This window comes from Mytilus galloprovincialis, chromosome 14 (assembly GCF_965363235.1).
Source record: "Mytilus galloprovincialis chromosome 14, xbMytGall1.hap1.1, whole genome shotgun sequence".
Taxonomy (NCBI): domain Eukaryota; kingdom Metazoa; phylum Mollusca; class Bivalvia; order Mytilida; family Mytilidae; genus Mytilus; species Mytilus galloprovincialis.
The window spans coordinates 70,108,781-70,126,305 of record NC_134851.1 but is presented as its reverse complement, the minus strand read 5'-3'; the positions used below and the strand labels follow the sequence as shown (position 1 = coordinate 70,126,305).

Here is a 17,525-nt window from a genome sequence, read left to right as displayed (position 1 = left end):
TCTGTCTGCTTTGTACATCGATAGTTTTTTTTTATAAAACATAATTGTATGTAATGCACGCTCTAACAATTTCAAAATAAATCTTTTTGACTTTAAAAGAACAATTTACTAAGTAATACTGATTTCTCTGTACTCACATTTTTTTTTCTTTTTTTTTTTATCCTTTTCTTAAGTTCAATCAGACAAATGTCAAAGTAATAACTTCCCTGGAATGTTAATCTTTTTTATGACAAATCACGTATATTTGTTTTTCCAATCTAATTTGTCACAAAAAAGGTGACCATATATGACGACTTTACATACAATGAACATAAAAGTGCACATCGTTTCCGAGATTCTGGGAAAAAAAGATAAGATTTTCCTTCTCATAGTCTAAAATTAATTAGTGAAACAAATTTTATAACAAATCGCGTTAAATCGACAAATACATTTCTAATTTGTACACAACACAACAAACAACGCTGTTTATAAAATTATAGAAAGCGATGAAAACATGAATTACTGCAGTCGATGAAGGGGTAAAATGTATTTCTGTCGGTGTAAAAACAATCTTTGTATAAATATCACAAGTATCATATACCACCTGATTTAAACATTGTTAAATATTGAGGTTTTTTAGATTTACTGAAGTGTATCCGTGTTTGTGTGACAGAATGACTTCTTTGTACACACTGTACATTTAAAGCGTTGTGAGGAAGATTACTTTATTTTTGGAGAGGAATATCTTAGTAAATTAATTTCCAAAGTGAAGATATTCATTGCAGACATCGGTAAGTTACTCTAACATCAAGCTACGACAATGTCTTCGTTATTTGTACTTTTATTTGTATCATGTGTTTCCTTACTTCTATATTAATCAACATTATGTGTGATTTATATCATCGTTGTGTAGTTGTTTATATTTCCTGCTGAACAATAGGGTGAAAGATAATTGATATATAACCAGTACATGACCTTGATCAAATGTATCATCGTTGACATTCATTATTATCTTGATGTATCTTAACATTCTTTGGCTTGTTGTCTGTTCAGCTGTCTCGTTTCTGCAGTTCGGCTATTTGTCGATGCAGCTCTCTCCTTTCGTAGTTCAGGGTGTGACTTACAATTGTGTTGTATATATGGTATTTAAACTGCGGATGTTTGTCTTCTTGATTTTTTTTACTGGTGTTTTTTTTTTTATTGTGCACGTCATTCTTATTTAATTTTGTTTAACTCATGTTTTAATGCTTATTTTAATTTTGACGTCACTATTTCTTTTATATAAATATAAATATAAAGTCATGCAAAGGTACGATGTAGTAAAGATAAATATGTAATATTTCACCGATACTTTATATAAGGTCTACTTTTATAAAAAAAAAAATCGTCCTATAAACTGTCCTCAGAAGTTTAAATGACTGATTAACTTCTTTTGTCAGTCACTTCTTTAGTGAATTCTATTTTAAGGTGGATAACATAGCAACTCACTGTTGTGTATTATAGGTAGACATGTGATACTCTGTCTTAATATTAAATGTCATACAAAGCACATCGGTTGAATGATTTCACTACTATAATGATAATATAAGCTCTTTAAATTTATAAAAACAAATGTATTTGCTGTCAAGTTTTAAAGGAGTGCTTCTTTTAAATATTCAAGTTATTTTATCGATCTACATATTTTCTGATACACATAATACAGCGATGTAGCAGTTACGTTTTATTACAAAAAATCATGTATATGACGTTCACACATATATACAGTAATACATTATTACTAAGGGATTTGGAAACAAAGATAAACAGAAATAACTTCAAATGAAAAAGTCTTCCTACCAACCTCTGACATAAGTCTACACCGTCATTTAGAGACATCCTTCATTGATTTAGGTAAGTGTTATAATGATATGCGTTTTACTTCAATGATTAAGTTCAATTATATTTGATAGATGGTTGCACTATTTGCTTACAGTTAACCAATAGTTGTTCTTACTTCTAAATGCCGTTTGCTTTTGTGGAGAACAGCAAATACAAATTTAAAAATTCAAACCTATCAAAAGAATGCAAAACAACTCTCATATTCCTAACTTTTGTTTTAAGTTTTGTAAAATCAATAGTAGTTTCTGACATTGATCAATATATAGTGCCATGTCCTCTGTACATGGTGTAATTCTTTTTAATAAGTAAATGTTGAAAACTAGCATAAATGACAAAAATATAAACCAATATCTTGCTTTTATTTTTGCAAGGTTACTACAAGGCGTTCAATGCTTATTATAACTTGTCTGAAAACAAACGAGACTGGAAGTGTTCTGTTCATTTTTTTTCATTCAAACATTTGTTTAAGGTATGGTTGATTGGTTCCTGATGCTTTCATTTGACAAATCTTGCTACCATACTGTACCACTGTTCCACACTGTCATTTAAAGGTCATTTCCGTTGATTTAGGTAAATGTTGTCATATACTTAAATTGAGAAGAATTTTAAGAATTAATAGATATGTGCTCTGTCCCAAGTCAGGAGCCTCTGGCCTTTGTTAGTCTTGTATTATTTTAATTTTAGTTTCTTGTGTACAATTTGGAAATTAGTATGGCGTTCATTATCACTGAACTAGTATATATTTGTTTAGGGGCGAGCTGAAGGACGCCTCCGGGTGCGGGAATTTCTCGCTACATTGAAGACCTGTTGGTGACCTTCTGCTGTTGTTTTTCATTTGGTCGGGTTGTTGTCTCTTTGACACATTCCCCATTTCCATTCTCAATTTTATCTCACTACTTGCATCAGATCGGTATTTTCTCTTTCTCCTAAATACGTTATGATAAGTGGAGAAACAAATTGACTCCTCAATATTTCCTTTGTTTATGTGTCGTTCTCTTATAAGTTTTTGACAAGGAGTCAAATGCTTCTTATTATTTTTCTGAAATTCTAAACAAAGGGAATAGTGTGCAGTTTAATATTAATTTTAATTAGAGCCCCTTTATTGATCAGTCACTACAAAAGTAAAAAAGTCTGAAAAGACCAGTTTTTGTCTGAATTTGCATGAATTTTTACTCGATATTCTTTATTTGTCTGATTATTTTTTTTTAATTCTTAACATAGTATTTATTTGTCTATTAAGGTTCTTGATTTTTCTTGACATGTGTCTTGCCAGAATGAACATTGTCTAAAAATTTCTCGACACTTCCTGTATCATCTGATAAGAGTCAGGATTAGTCTCGACCAATTCTTGACTGTCTTAAATGTGTCTCGATCAGTCTTGACATATTCTTGACATTCTTAATAATGTCTGAATATGTCTTGACCCATTCTTGACCATCTTAAAGCTGTCTGAATATATCTCGACACATTCTTGGCAGTCTTATATATGTCTTGACACTATCTCAACAGTATAAATTTCGCCTGAAATGTGTACAAACTCATGCTGCACTGTTTATGACTTTCTATTGCTGTGATAGACTCCTTTTTATTATAGCTAAACTACACTTTGAAAAATCAAGGATAAATTTTGTATAGTAAGAAACCCTGTGGGTGAAAATGAAGTGGAAATACTTCGAATAACCCCCATGTAGTTAATTAATTGTTTCACTTGGAATATATGTCAAATAAAGGCAACAGTAGTATACCGCTGTTCAAACTCATAAATCCATGGACAAAAAACAAAATCGGGGTAACAAACTAAAACTGAGGGAAACGCATTAATATAGGAGAACAACGACACAACACTACAATGTAACACACACAGAAACGGACCAAGCATCAGACAAAATCCCACGAGAATAACAAATATAACATCAAAATCAAAAACATGAATTAGGGATAGACAAGTACCGTGACACGTCTTATCGCAATGTCAATTTACACTCAAAAATAAGAGAAAACAAACGACGCAACGTTAAATTGTAACACACACAGACACGATCTATAATATAACAATGGCCATATTCCTGACTTGGTACAGGACATTTTTAAAGGAAAAAATGATGGGTTGAACCTGGTTTTGTGGCATGCCAAACCTCGCACTTTAATGACAATGTTAAATATAACATTAAAATGACAACATAATATTACAGGACTGCAATACAAATAAATAGGAGAACGTATTAGACAAAGAAACACATGATTAATGAATAACAAAAAGCATCAGATTTAAAATTTAATACGCCAAAAACGCGCCTCGTCCACAAAAGACTCACCAGTGACGCCCAAATATAAAAGATCGAAAGCGAAAAAAAGTGCTAAGTTGTACAGCAGTGGAGATCAAAAGTTTAGAATGGTTGTGTCAAATACGGCTAAGTTTTTATGCTTGGGATAAGAACATCCTTATTATTTAGAACAATTAATGCTATTACAAACAGTAAATTTTATCAAATGAATATAACAGATATACATAATGAAACTGAAGTATTAACTCATTACATAAAACAAACATGAATACATAATGAAAGACCAACACACAATAGACACACCCGACTCAGTCCAGGCCTCAATGCAGTAAATTATGAAAATGACGTTACATACGATGGTGAAAAGGCATAAAAAATTACGTCACATTTGAATATATGAAATTTCTGAAACAGCAGAAAAATGACGTCACATATGCATGATATGAAAAACTATATCTCAAAAATAAGATAGAATTAGGATTCATTAAAGATTAAAATAGAACTAAATACTGATATTGCATTTAAACACAATGCATATTGCAATACTTATTAATAGTTATCAAAGTTACTGACAAACAGCATTTAGATTTTCTATCCCTAATTCATGTATTTGGTTTTGATGTTATATTTATTGTTCTCGTGGGATTTTGTCTGATGCTTAGTCCGTTTCTGTGTGTATTAAATTTTAGTGTTGTGTCGTTGTTTTCCTCTTATATTTAATGCGTTTCCCTCGGTTTTAGTTTGTTACCCCTATTTTGATTTTTGTCCATGAATTTATGAGTTTTGAACAGCGGTATACTACTGTTGCCTTTATTTGCCGTTCGCAAAACTGTTAGTCAAATTTGCTTTACTATATTTACTTGATGCAGTTTTTAAATGTGACCATGTGTCTTTTTTGGATCCCACAATTCATCTTGTACGGTTGTGTGGCTTACCAGAGGATGGACTTTCGTTAAGGTCAAATAAATTGTTTCCATCTTGAGTTTTGAATTTCATTTTTTTTTATCAAAACTAAATATTTGTGATAACTCCCCCCCATGAAAAGAAAAAAAGAAAAAAATGTAAAGATCTATATTATGCATGTCTGTTTGAGATCCATTTCATAAGACCAATGATTTCTATAGAATTCATTGACCATTGATGGGATCCATTATAAATACAGTTCTTTTTTATTATTCCCGGAGTAGATAATAATTTTCTTTTAATCTTGGGGATATCATTCAATTTGTCTTTATGTTAAAATAATTAACTTCATAATTGTGATGACGAAAATCCATTTTATTAATTTATTTTAATTAAAATGATGATTTTCATTTTAATCTATCAACAAACCTTTTTATATTGTAGTGGCTTGGGTGGTCAACTAATAAGTTTCATGGCTGATTACAGCTAAAGCACGTTTTTTTTTTCTATATGACAGTTGCGTGTACCCTGTGTGGAATTAATATCTTAATTTTATTGGGAACATACTGTTCACATGTAATACTTAATATATATTCCAACAGGTGACATTACAAAAATTTTCTTCTGTAAAATCAAGGACATGTACAGATGGGTGCGGTCCTAACCTTGACAAAGGTTAACTTAGAGTTAACTTGTTGACTGCTTTCTAAGTTAACTTGAGAATTTTTAAGCAGTCAAGCAAGTTAACTTCGTCGTTGGTGGACCAGACCTACGGTCTGCATTTTTAGGACTGCTGCAGACCTATCGACAAGTCTGCTCCAGACCAGACCTGTGGACAAGTCTGCTTTTGACCAGTCCTGAGGACAGGTCTGCCCCAGACCAGACCTGTGGACAAGTCTGCTTTTGACCAGTCCTGAGGACAGGTCTTCCTCAGACCAGACCTGTGGACAGGTCTGCTCCTGACCAGACCTGAGGACAGGTCTGCTTCTGACCAGACCTGTGGACAAGTCTGCTATTGACCAGACCTGAGGACAGGTCTGCTTATGACAGATTATCGTTATAAGAGTTTTCATATCAGCCTTGAGCTTTCCGCATGATTAAAATATGTAAACAACATTTCGCATTGTTTTTCCACAGATATTATTTATTATTTACTCGCTAGACTCTACTAGATATTATACAAATGCTCTCTTTTATTTGATATACTTGTATTCTTATATAAATAAAAAAATGGCTATACGATCACCATGATCACACAGAGTTTGTTTTATTAGAAGGCGGATAGAAAGGTTATCCAACGCATTGGAACAATATTCTTATATCACGGGATATCGGCAACATTGTCTACGTTACTTCGTTCCCCGTTGTTTACCTGTCCCTTCCTAAATTTTACTTTATGCATAAATTTATACTTGCATGGATATTTCATTGATATTCAACTTGTTTGCATTGGATTTACTATTCTATTTCCCGCAAAATATTCTAACAGAAATTGTACAGTGTCCGTAATCATACGGTGTGGTAAAACTATCAACAATCTCGTCAAATTTGTCAGATTTATCGAGAGATTTGTCATTGCCGATATTTATATGGGACATCCTAAAATTATACTCAATGCGCACTCTAATGAAATAGTTGCCACTTGACGTTTAACTATAAACAAAATCAATCAAACGACATAATAGATTCCAAGAAGAGAACCTCGTATACTTTTTTTTATTAAATCATTGTAAATAGTAAAAATGAATTCAGACATGTCAGTGTTGGTACTTTGATGATGTGGCATAATAGTTTTGTTTTACACGTACACCATCATGAACTCCTATATATGATCTGACTGTTATAATGAATAAATAGATGCAATTCTGACATTCTCAATTTAATCAGAATTTTTTTTGCAATAATAGTTTTCCAATATTATTGATTACGTGTACATTTACGGTCCTACTAAAATGTGAACAGGAGCGCCAGGAGAAGACATGAAGGCGCTCGGTACAATGGTATGCGGGTATATAGATTTGTAAATAAAAGTGCACATATGATCAGTTTTGGTCAACTAGTTTTGTTTTCCAAGTCAGCATGAGGTATTAAAACTACTGAAATTTTGTTACGTATCAATATTTTGAATAAAAGGAGGACACGCTGTATCCTAAATTTATGCGAACAAAAATTTGTTGTTATTAAATTGCAATATTGCTGTCCATTGTCATGATTATATTATACATTGATTCCTGACATAAAAAATATGGCTGATTAATACTATGGGCGTACGTCATGGTGTATATAGATTTACAAATTAAATACACATATGGTCAGTTTTGGTAATGCGGTCAAATAATTTTGTTGTACAAGTCAGCTGGAGGTATCAAAACTACTGAAATTTTGTTACGTATCAATATTTTGAATAAAATGAGGACATGCTGGTATCCTAAATTTATGCAAACAAAAATTTGTTGTTATTATATTGCAATATTGCTGTCCATTGTCATGATTGTATTATACATTGAATCCTGACATAAAAAATAAGGCTGATTTACTATGCGGGTATATAGATTTACAAATTAAAGTGCATATATGGTCAGTTTTGGTAATGCGGTCAAATAATTTTGTTGTACAAGTCAGCTGGAGGTATCAAAACTACTGAAATTTTGTTACGTATCAATATTTTGAATAAAGTGAGGACATGCTGGTATCTTAAATTTATGCGAACCAAAATTTTTTGTTATTATATTGCAATTTTGCTGTCCATTGTCATTATTGTATTATACATTGAATCCTGACATAAAAAATATGGCTGATTTACAATGCGGGTATATAGATTTACAAATTAAAGTGCACATATGGTCAGTTTTGGTAATGCGGTCAAATAATTTTGTTGTGCAAGTCAGCTGGAGGTATCAAAACTACTGAAATTTTGTTACATATCAATATTTTGAATAAAATGAGGACATGCTGGTATTCTAAATTGATGCGAACCAAAATTTTTTGTTATTATATTGCAATATTGCTGTCCCTTGTCATGATTGTATTATACATTAAATCCTGACATAAAAAAATGGCTGATTTACTATGCAGGTATATAGATTTTCAAATTAAAGTGAACATATGGTCATTTTTGGTGGATGCAGTCAAATAATTATGTTGTACAAGTCAGCAGGAGGTATCAAAACTTCTGAAATTTTGTTACGTATCAATATTTTGAATAAAATGAGGACATGCTGGAATTCTAAATTTATGTGAACAAAAATTTGTTGTTATTATATTGCAATATTGCTGTCCATTGTCATGATTGTATTATACATTGAATCCCGACATAAAAAATATGGCTGATTTACTATGCGGGTATATAGATTTCCAATAAAAGTTCACATATGGTCAGTTTTGGTGGATGTGGTCAAACAATTTTGTTGTACAAGTCAGCTGGAGGTATCAAAACTACTGAAATTTTGTTACTTATCAATATTTTGAATAAAATGAGGACATGCTGGTATCCTAAATTTATGTTAACAAAAATTTGTTGTTATTATATTGCAATATTGCTGTCCATTGTCATGATTGTATTATACATTGATTCTGGCATAAAAAAAATATGGCTGATTAACTATGTGGGTATATAGATTTACAAATTAAAGTGCATATATGGTCAGTTTTGGTGGATGCGGTCAAATAATTTTGTTGTACAAGTCAACTGGAGGTATCAAAACTACTGAAATTTTGTTACGTATCAATATTTTGAATAAAATGAGGACATGCTGGTATCTTAAATTTATGCGAACCAAAATTTTTTGTTATTATATTGCAATTTTGCTGTCCATTGTCATGATTGTATTATACATTGAATCCTGACATAAAAAATAGGGCTGATTTACAATGCGGGTATATAGATTTACAAATTAAAGTGCACATATGGTCAGTTTTGGTAATGCGGTCAAATAATTTTGTTGTAAAGTCAGCTGGAGGTATCAAATCTACTGATATTTTGTTACGTATCAATATTTTGAATAAAATGAGGACATGCTGGTATCCTAAATTGATGTGAACAAAAATTTGTTGTTATTATATTGCAATATTGCTGTCCATTGTCATGATTGTATTATACATTGATTCTGGCATAAAAAATATGGCTGATTAACTATGCGAGTATATAGATTTACAAATTAAAGTGCACATATGGTCAGTTTTGGTGGATGCGGTCAAATAATTTTGTTGTACAAGTCAACTGGAGGTATCAAATCTACTGAAATTTTGTTACGTATCAATATTTTGAATAAAATGAGGACATGCTGGTATCCTAAATTGATGTGAACAAAAATTTGTTGTTATTATATTGCAATATTGCTGTCCATTGTCATGATTGTATTATACATTGAATCCTGACATAAAAAATATGGCTGATTTACTATGCGGGTATATAGATTTACAAATTAAAGTGCATATATGGTCAGTTTTGGTAATGCGGTCAAATAATTTTGTTGTACAAGTCAGCTGGAGGTATCAAAACTACTGAAATTTTGTTACGTATCAATATTTTGAATAAAGTGAGGACATGCTGGTATCTTAAATTTATGCGAACCAAAATTTTTTGTTATTATATTGCAATTTTGCTGTCCATTGTCATTATTCTATTATACATTGAATCCTGACATAAAAAATATGGCTGATTTACAATGCGGGTATATAGATTTACAAATTAAAGTGCACATATGGTCAGTTTTGGTAATGCGGTCAAATAATTTTGTTGTACAAGTCAGCTGGAGGTATCAAATCTACTGAAATTTTGTTACGTATCAATATTTTGAATAAAATGAGGACATGCTGGTATCCTAAATTGATGTGAACAAAAATTTGTTGTTATTATATTGCAATATTGCTGTCCATTGTCATGATTGTATTATACATTAATTCTGGCATAAAAAATATGGCTGATTAACTATGCGAGTATATAGATTTACAAATTAAAGTGCACATATGGTCAGTTTTGGTGGATGCGGTCAAATAATTTTGTTGTACAAGTCAACTGGAGGTATCAAATCTACTGAAATTTTGTTACGTATCAATATTTTGAATAAAATGAGGACATGCTGGTATCCTAAATTGATGTGAACAAAAATTTGTTGTTATTATATTGCAATATTGCTGTCCATTGTCATGATTGTATTATACATTGAATCCTGACATAAAAAATAGGGCTGATTTACTATGCGGGTATATAGATTTACAAATTAAAGTGCATATATGGTCAGTTTTGGTAATGCGGTCAAATAATTTTGTTGTACAAGTCAGCTGGAGGTATCAAAACTACTGAAATTTTGTTACGTATCAATATTTTGAATAAAATGAGGACATCGCTGGTATCTTAAATTTATGCGAACCAAAATTTTTTGTTATTATATTGCAATTTTGCTGTCCATTGTCATGATTGTATTATACATTGAATCCTGACATAAAAAATATGGCTGATTTACTATGCGGGTATATAGATTTACAAATTAAAGTGCATATATGGTCAGTTTTGGTAATGCGGTCAAATAGTTTTGTTGTACAAGTCAGCTGGAGGTATCAAAACTACTGAAATTTTGTTACATATCAATATTTTGAATAAAATAATTGTAACCGAGATCGTTTTTATAATAGATAGATTGTCAGATCACAGATAAATTTGTGTTACGATCTGTGCGTACTTATTTTCAAAAAATTGTATTTAATCCTGTTCATAAAACGGAAGTATTAATTTTCAAATTACTTTATTTTCGATGTTTATACTACGAAACAAAGATATTAAAAATATTTTTTGTTAAATCAACGAAGAGCGGTCCTGGTTACAAGTTAACTTAGTGTTGAGCAGACCAGTCAAAAGTTAACTTGGGAACAGGTCTGGTTTTGATCGGATTTGTCCAAGCAGAAGTTAACTTTGTGGCAGGACCGGTTTACAAGTTAACTTATGTTAACTTTATGACAGGACTGGTTCCGAAGTTAACTTATGTTAACTTTATGACAGGACTGGTTCGAAGTTAACTTATATCAATAGCGGACCTGTTTCCAAGTTAACTTTTTGGCAGACAAAAAAACAGTCCTAGGACCAAGTCCGCTTTTCAAGTTAACTAGATTTTGGTCCTAGGACTGGTCAGAGCAGTCCTATATTCGGTCACAGGTTAACTTTGACCAGTCCAAATGACTGGTTATCAAGTTAACTTGCTGTACAGATTAGGAGTGCACCCATCTGTATAGTACGACTATACAAATCCTTAGAAGTATATTATTTATAAATACCATATGTTGGTACTATAATTATTTACCATATAAACATTGAGTATTATAAATGTAGAATGAAATACGTCTACAGTATCATTGGTTTTAATCATTTAGTAATTATTTATAAGATTTTAGAATCAATATTTGTAAATATTTTTTTTTTAAAATACACATTTAAATTGTATTTATCAACATACCCACATTTGCATTGTTAATATTGCAAAAGCCATTATATTAATTTTTGTTAAAATATTTATATACCCAAATTTTCAATTATTTTACATACCTAACTTTTATTTTTGTTGGAACAATATATCATATGAAAAGAAATAAAGATTAAAGTTATCTCATGAATATTTGTCATGATTTTTAAAACTCAAGTCAAGAAAATTTAAGAAACAATTCAAAATGTTCAGAATATGTCAAGCCACACTGAGAAAAAATAAGAATTTTGAGAATGTGTCGAGAAATTTCAAGACAGTATTCAAATGTCAAGAAATTTTAAGACAATACTCAGAATGTTGAGAATATGTCAAGTAAATTTCATACACATTTAATATAAATGAAAATTTGTCAAGACAAATTAAGAAAAAAGTCATATTTTTGGAGAATGTCGAGTAAAAATTCATGTAAATTAAGACAAAAATTGGTCTTTTCAGACTTTTAGACTTTTGTAGAGTCCATCCATAACAAACTCTGTCACCTCTATATCTAGAGAATAATTATAATTTCAAACTTAAGACTTGGCATGAATAATAATAAACTCCAGCGGGTGTGTCGTAATGTAAGTACAATTTCCTAGGTCAAAGATCAAAGTAAAAAAACTTTGGTTTCAGTTGACAACCTCATTTCCTATAGTACAGATTATGTCTGCTACGTATCTTGCGAACCGTTATAATTCAAAGTTTATACCTGACGTGTTTATTAACCAGAACTATATAATATAATATATAACTTTCTTGGTTGCATTTAACATTTCAACTGTAAAATAAAATCACTATCAGCACATAACGAGACTAAGTAATACCTTTACAAAAAAAAGTGCATCATATCAGCTTATCCAAATACATATAAATTGCTTTCACACGAAAATTGAAGTTGATCATTGTAGTCATAAACATTATCTTCAGAATGCATTTAAATGTCTTTTTCCATCAATCTGCTCTTATGTGTTTTTGTCACTCTGAAAGATAAAAAGAATACAAGTTAGGTAAATTGGCAACACAACAAATTTAAACCAAACACATAATGCAATCTGATGTATTTCTGTCGAGCCATGGGCTATCGATGTATGGCTTTCCACATGGACTGTTTTATAGGTAAAACAAGAACTATGTGATTTAGTAAATGCAGATACAGTAGAAAGTGTCCAATATTTAAATTGCATAACTCTGGCTTGAAAAGTAATGACAAAATGTATCTATTTCAGAAACCTATTTATCTTTGATATTATATTTCTAAAATTCAGGGTAAAGTGTATCTGGTGTACTGTTTGATAGCATATGTAACCAGCCGTAAGTTATTCAAGCACTTACAAATGTTATAGTCAAATTGTAACCTAATCTAAATTATATATAATTCAATCATATATTATTTATACCAGGTAAAATTAATGTATTCCTGTTGATGCCATTGCTAAGGTCCTCCTACCATCCTGTATCATTGTTTCACACTGTAACGTCAAGATGTTTTTGATTGATTTAGGTAAATGTTGTACATGTTGTAATAATAGGTTAAATATTTCAATGCATAAACTTTAAGAGAATCTACAGATCTATGCACTATCTGTTGAATCTATATATGTGCTCTTACTCTTCTACATGATTCCTGATATGTGTAGAAGCAGCAAATATAATTTCAAAAGCTCAAACCCTTAAAACCCTTCAAACCCTTCAAACGAATGGAAAAAGACTGTCATATTCCTATCTTGGTAAAGTAATGTAAAATCAATAGCCTTTCTGAATTTATAAATTTCAATTCCCTGTCTTCTTTATATGGTGTAATCCTATTATAAAAATATATAAACTAGCATCATAACAAAATAATGGACTCTGTAACATTTCCCTTTTTATATGTTCCGCTCTGGTGCTTCGATTTTGGTGAGGTTACACAAGAAATTTAATGCGCATTATAATATGTCTGCAATCAAACAAGTATGAGGCAGAATATGTAGTTCAAACTGTGTTAATACTCAATCAAATATTTGTTTCAAGTTATATCAATTTTATTCTGTTGAAGCCATTTGAAAAGCCTTCAAAAGATTAAACACGTCAAAGGGTTGTATAACAACTGTCATATTCCTGACTTGGTACAGACATTTTCTAATAATTCAGGTTCTACAGTAAGAGCTCATCCAGCAGTATTTATCTTACCACCTATGCATTTCTAGGAATATGGTTAATAGCGTCCTCGTGGAGACCTGTATATTCCATATTAGGTTAGTAAGGAGGCGGGGCTTATTTTAATAAACAGTAAGTAGTTTGGAAATACGACTTTGGCACTGTTTTATTATTTAAATATAATTAAATTTTGGATGTAACGCGTCTTCTGATTGGCTGACGTTATTTTGTTATCAGCCCATAGACATAATTAAGTCATTTGACCGTGACGTCATCAACGGTTTTTCATGGTTTTCTACGGTTTAGATGGAATTTAGAATTAAATTATAAAAAATGACTGTAATATTTTTTTCTGTCTATTCGAAATACATACAAAATGTGGTTCACACTGTTAAATAACCCGCTACGTAGACATAGACAGAACAAATATTACAGTCATTCCTTAAGTATTGAAAGTTTTTAATTTTGTTATTGTTGACATTAATTGTTCGTGATATAGTGTCTTAGTGACCTAATACGATAAATACGGGGTCAGTAAATTCTATATGGGGTTCAAACTCGAATTTACTGACCCCGTATTTATCGTATTAGGTCACTAACACACTATGTAACGTATAGTATCCGACTCGATCCTAATGCATCGATCGAGTCTAGAATACTCGTACTGATAAGGATATATCTTCTGTTATTTATTGTGTTTCAGTTTTTATAACAATTTCTACCATATAATCGCAGCCAGATAATGAAGTGTTATTAGTTAAATTCAAGTTTCGACAGTAAAATCTATATTTCACGAAGGTCAAGCTTCAAATACAATACAGGTATCTGTTAAATGATCAATACATTTTCAAAGGACTACTACCAGTTAATGACATGCCAGCTCCAGACCTCAATTAAACTGATTGAAATGATCAAGCACACTTCCTCCTTTTAAGATCAAACTCAACAAATGAATTAAAACGAATGACTCATCAGTGACGCTCGAATCCAAAAAAGTTAAAAAGGCCACATAAAGTACGAAGTTGAAGAGCTTTGAGAACAAAAAAAAAGAATAAATCAAAATGAAAAAAATATCGACTTGATGATAAATGCTTATTATATGAATTATGTGTGTGAAGTCAAAGAAGGGAATGAGTGTGCCCTTCAACTTTTTTCATTCAATCAAATGTTTGTTTCAGATTAAAATAATTCAGCCCTGTAAGTGCCATTGGAAAAGACCCCCTACTATCGTGTACGTTTGAAGTGCTTCCTTGGAATAGGTAAGTGCTGGAATAATATGTTATATATACTTCAATGAATAAAGTTAAATAAGAACTGATAGATTGCTGCACTCTCTGCTCAGAGCTGACTGGTATTTTCTTTTAATTGATTTGATCCTGTTGATGCAATTTGAAAAACAATCACTATTCTGTAAAATTGTTTCACACTGTCATTAAAATAATTCCTTCAGAGATTCATGTTAGTGTGTAATAAAATGCTATAAACCTCAGTAAATAAGTTTGACAAGAGTTAATTGATGGCGGCTCAGGGTTTTCATTTAACTAAGGAGTATGTTTCACCTGAGCACAACATGAAATAGCTTGTACTTTTTCGAGAAGCAACTAATGACAATTATGCAATCTCAATATGTCCCGATAAAGGTTTGAATACACTGATTTGTTACATCAAGATTACTTATTTTACTCACAGGCAAGACATAGGATTCGAAATTTTCCTTCTTACAAGTTTAGCTCACTTGGCCATTAAGGTAGGTCTGCGTGTTTGCTGTATATCATTAGTCTCCCTTCTTTTACCAATATCGTTTCCTCTAAAACTACCAGGAAAAGTTTAACCAAACATCGACAATGGTATATCGCGTTTTAAAATGATGACCCCGTTTGCTAACAAACATGCAAAACAGTGTTTAGTATAGAACATTAGGGTAAAATACAATATTTACTATTTCAAGAAAACCACTACAGATCGGGCATTTCTGACAGAGACAAAAATTGTAGAAATTATTAGATCTACATAAAATCTTTTAAATAAAAACTGTCTTTCGGCTTTTTATATGAGTTTAACATGTTTTATATTGGTTATTAACAACGAATTTTTCATTTTATTTTTCATCCTCGAGTGGATTTCTGAATGATAATACTAGTTAATAACGTGGTGATGTACGGATGCTGGAGGGGAGGGGCAGGCAGCCGGGGGGGGGGGGGGGGTACGGTCGGATGTGGTTGCAGCTTCTTATCAGTGTTCATGCATTGATTGAAAACGATTTGTGGAAATCTTTTCAAATTACATATGTTGTTTCCTGTGACTGAATGAAAGTCAAGTTCGATTTCACGAATTTAACTTTTATCATTGTTGAGTTGTTAATCTTGAAAAAGCGAATTGTTATACTTAGATTTATCTAGGCCTTTGCATATGTCAATATTTATTTATTTTACTTTTTGAGATCCAGATTTGCAAATATCATTTTCAGGCAGAAAAATCAGGTTTGCTGTCAATCTGACAGTTTTTTGTTGCCAATTTATTTCGAAAATAGTAATAATTAAAAATTCGAAACTGCAAAAAATATTCAGCAAGACAAGATTTACATTAGAGACTTGATTGGATTGAATTTTATGCCTTACATACATTTAAAAGGTTTGTTTATGTCTACAATTGTTTTTTTTATATAATCAACTTATTTTTCAGATTGCCGAAGATTTCACATGTTTCACTGGAAAGTAAAAGTTGTTGGAACTATAAAAGTGTACATTCCTGTTACCAAGATACTGCTTTTAGGAAACACATAAACTAATAATATGCAGGCGATTGAGTGAAACTTTTTCCTACAAGGTAATACTGCCTTCATGGTTAAACAGCTAGCATGCAAGGTCAATTGATGCAGTTATTATGCAAACTCAAATATTCAGCTTAAAATCGTGCTATGGAAGCATACACACACCCTGTCGTGATTTTCAAGTCAAGTAAAATTAGTGATGACATAATCGCAGACTTAGGACAGATTGTGGCTACAAGAATCGATACATAAAGATAGAATAATAGGTAGTTTCGTTTTTGATACTGACTATATCATGTGGAATATCTAGACGAGCCCGTTAGGGCGAGTTGAGGTATTCCACATGATATAGTCTGTATCAAAAACGAAACTACCTATTATTTTGTTTATCGGTAATTATGACGTCACACACTGTATTGCCTTATACTTTCAGTGATATTTTGTTGATACTCGAAAATATTAGGCAGTAAAATCAAAGGGAAAATATACGAATTACCGATAATCATCATTCATTTAAAGTCTTGCTTTGTCTATATCACTTCCGTAATAGCTTTCAATAAATAGGTATATGTTGGTTATATCTGTTGAACTTGCTATGTTGATTCTTTGTTGAAATATTTTTAAATATTTTTTCTGATTTCTTTTTTTTTTGTCTATTTGTGAATAGAAATACGCGGTTTTACAAGCCTGATGGGGTTTAATTATGAATAGAAAAGGTAACAGTGGGCCTATTTAACCTCGTCGCAGTAACTATAGATAAAACAAAGAAATATCAGCCTAATATAGCCTATAAAATTTTAATCTAAAATAAGATATAGTATGAGTGCCAATGAGACAACTGTCTATCTACGTCTGAATATTTGCAATGTACAAAAGTGAACCATTATAGGCCAAAGTGTTGCCTTCAAAGCAGAGTGTTGGCTTACACAGATCAATAAGCTATATAGTAAGTACCCCAAATGACTGGTGTAACGACATAAACATGGAAACCAACGGTTTCTGAATTTTGTATCCTCAATGCTCTTCAACTTTGTACTTGTTATGCTTTATAAATGTTTTGATATGGGCGTCACTGATGAGTCTTATGAAGACGAAACGCGCGTCTGGCGTACTAAATTA

At 31.4% G+C, this 17,525-nt stretch overlaps 1 long non-coding RNA gene across 1 annotated transcript; it reads left to right on the top strand.

The window, feature by feature from the left end:
- The first annotated feature begins 652 nt into the window (after positions 1–652).
- On the top strand, positions 653–14,896 carry LOC143058454 (uncharacterized). Its single transcript, XR_012973068.1, has 3 exons — positions 653–770; positions 12,901–13,001; positions 14,815–14,896. It is a non-coding gene; the product is annotated as an uncharacterized LOC143058454 (long non-coding RNA).
- Positions 14,897–17,525: the final 2,629 nt, after the last annotated feature.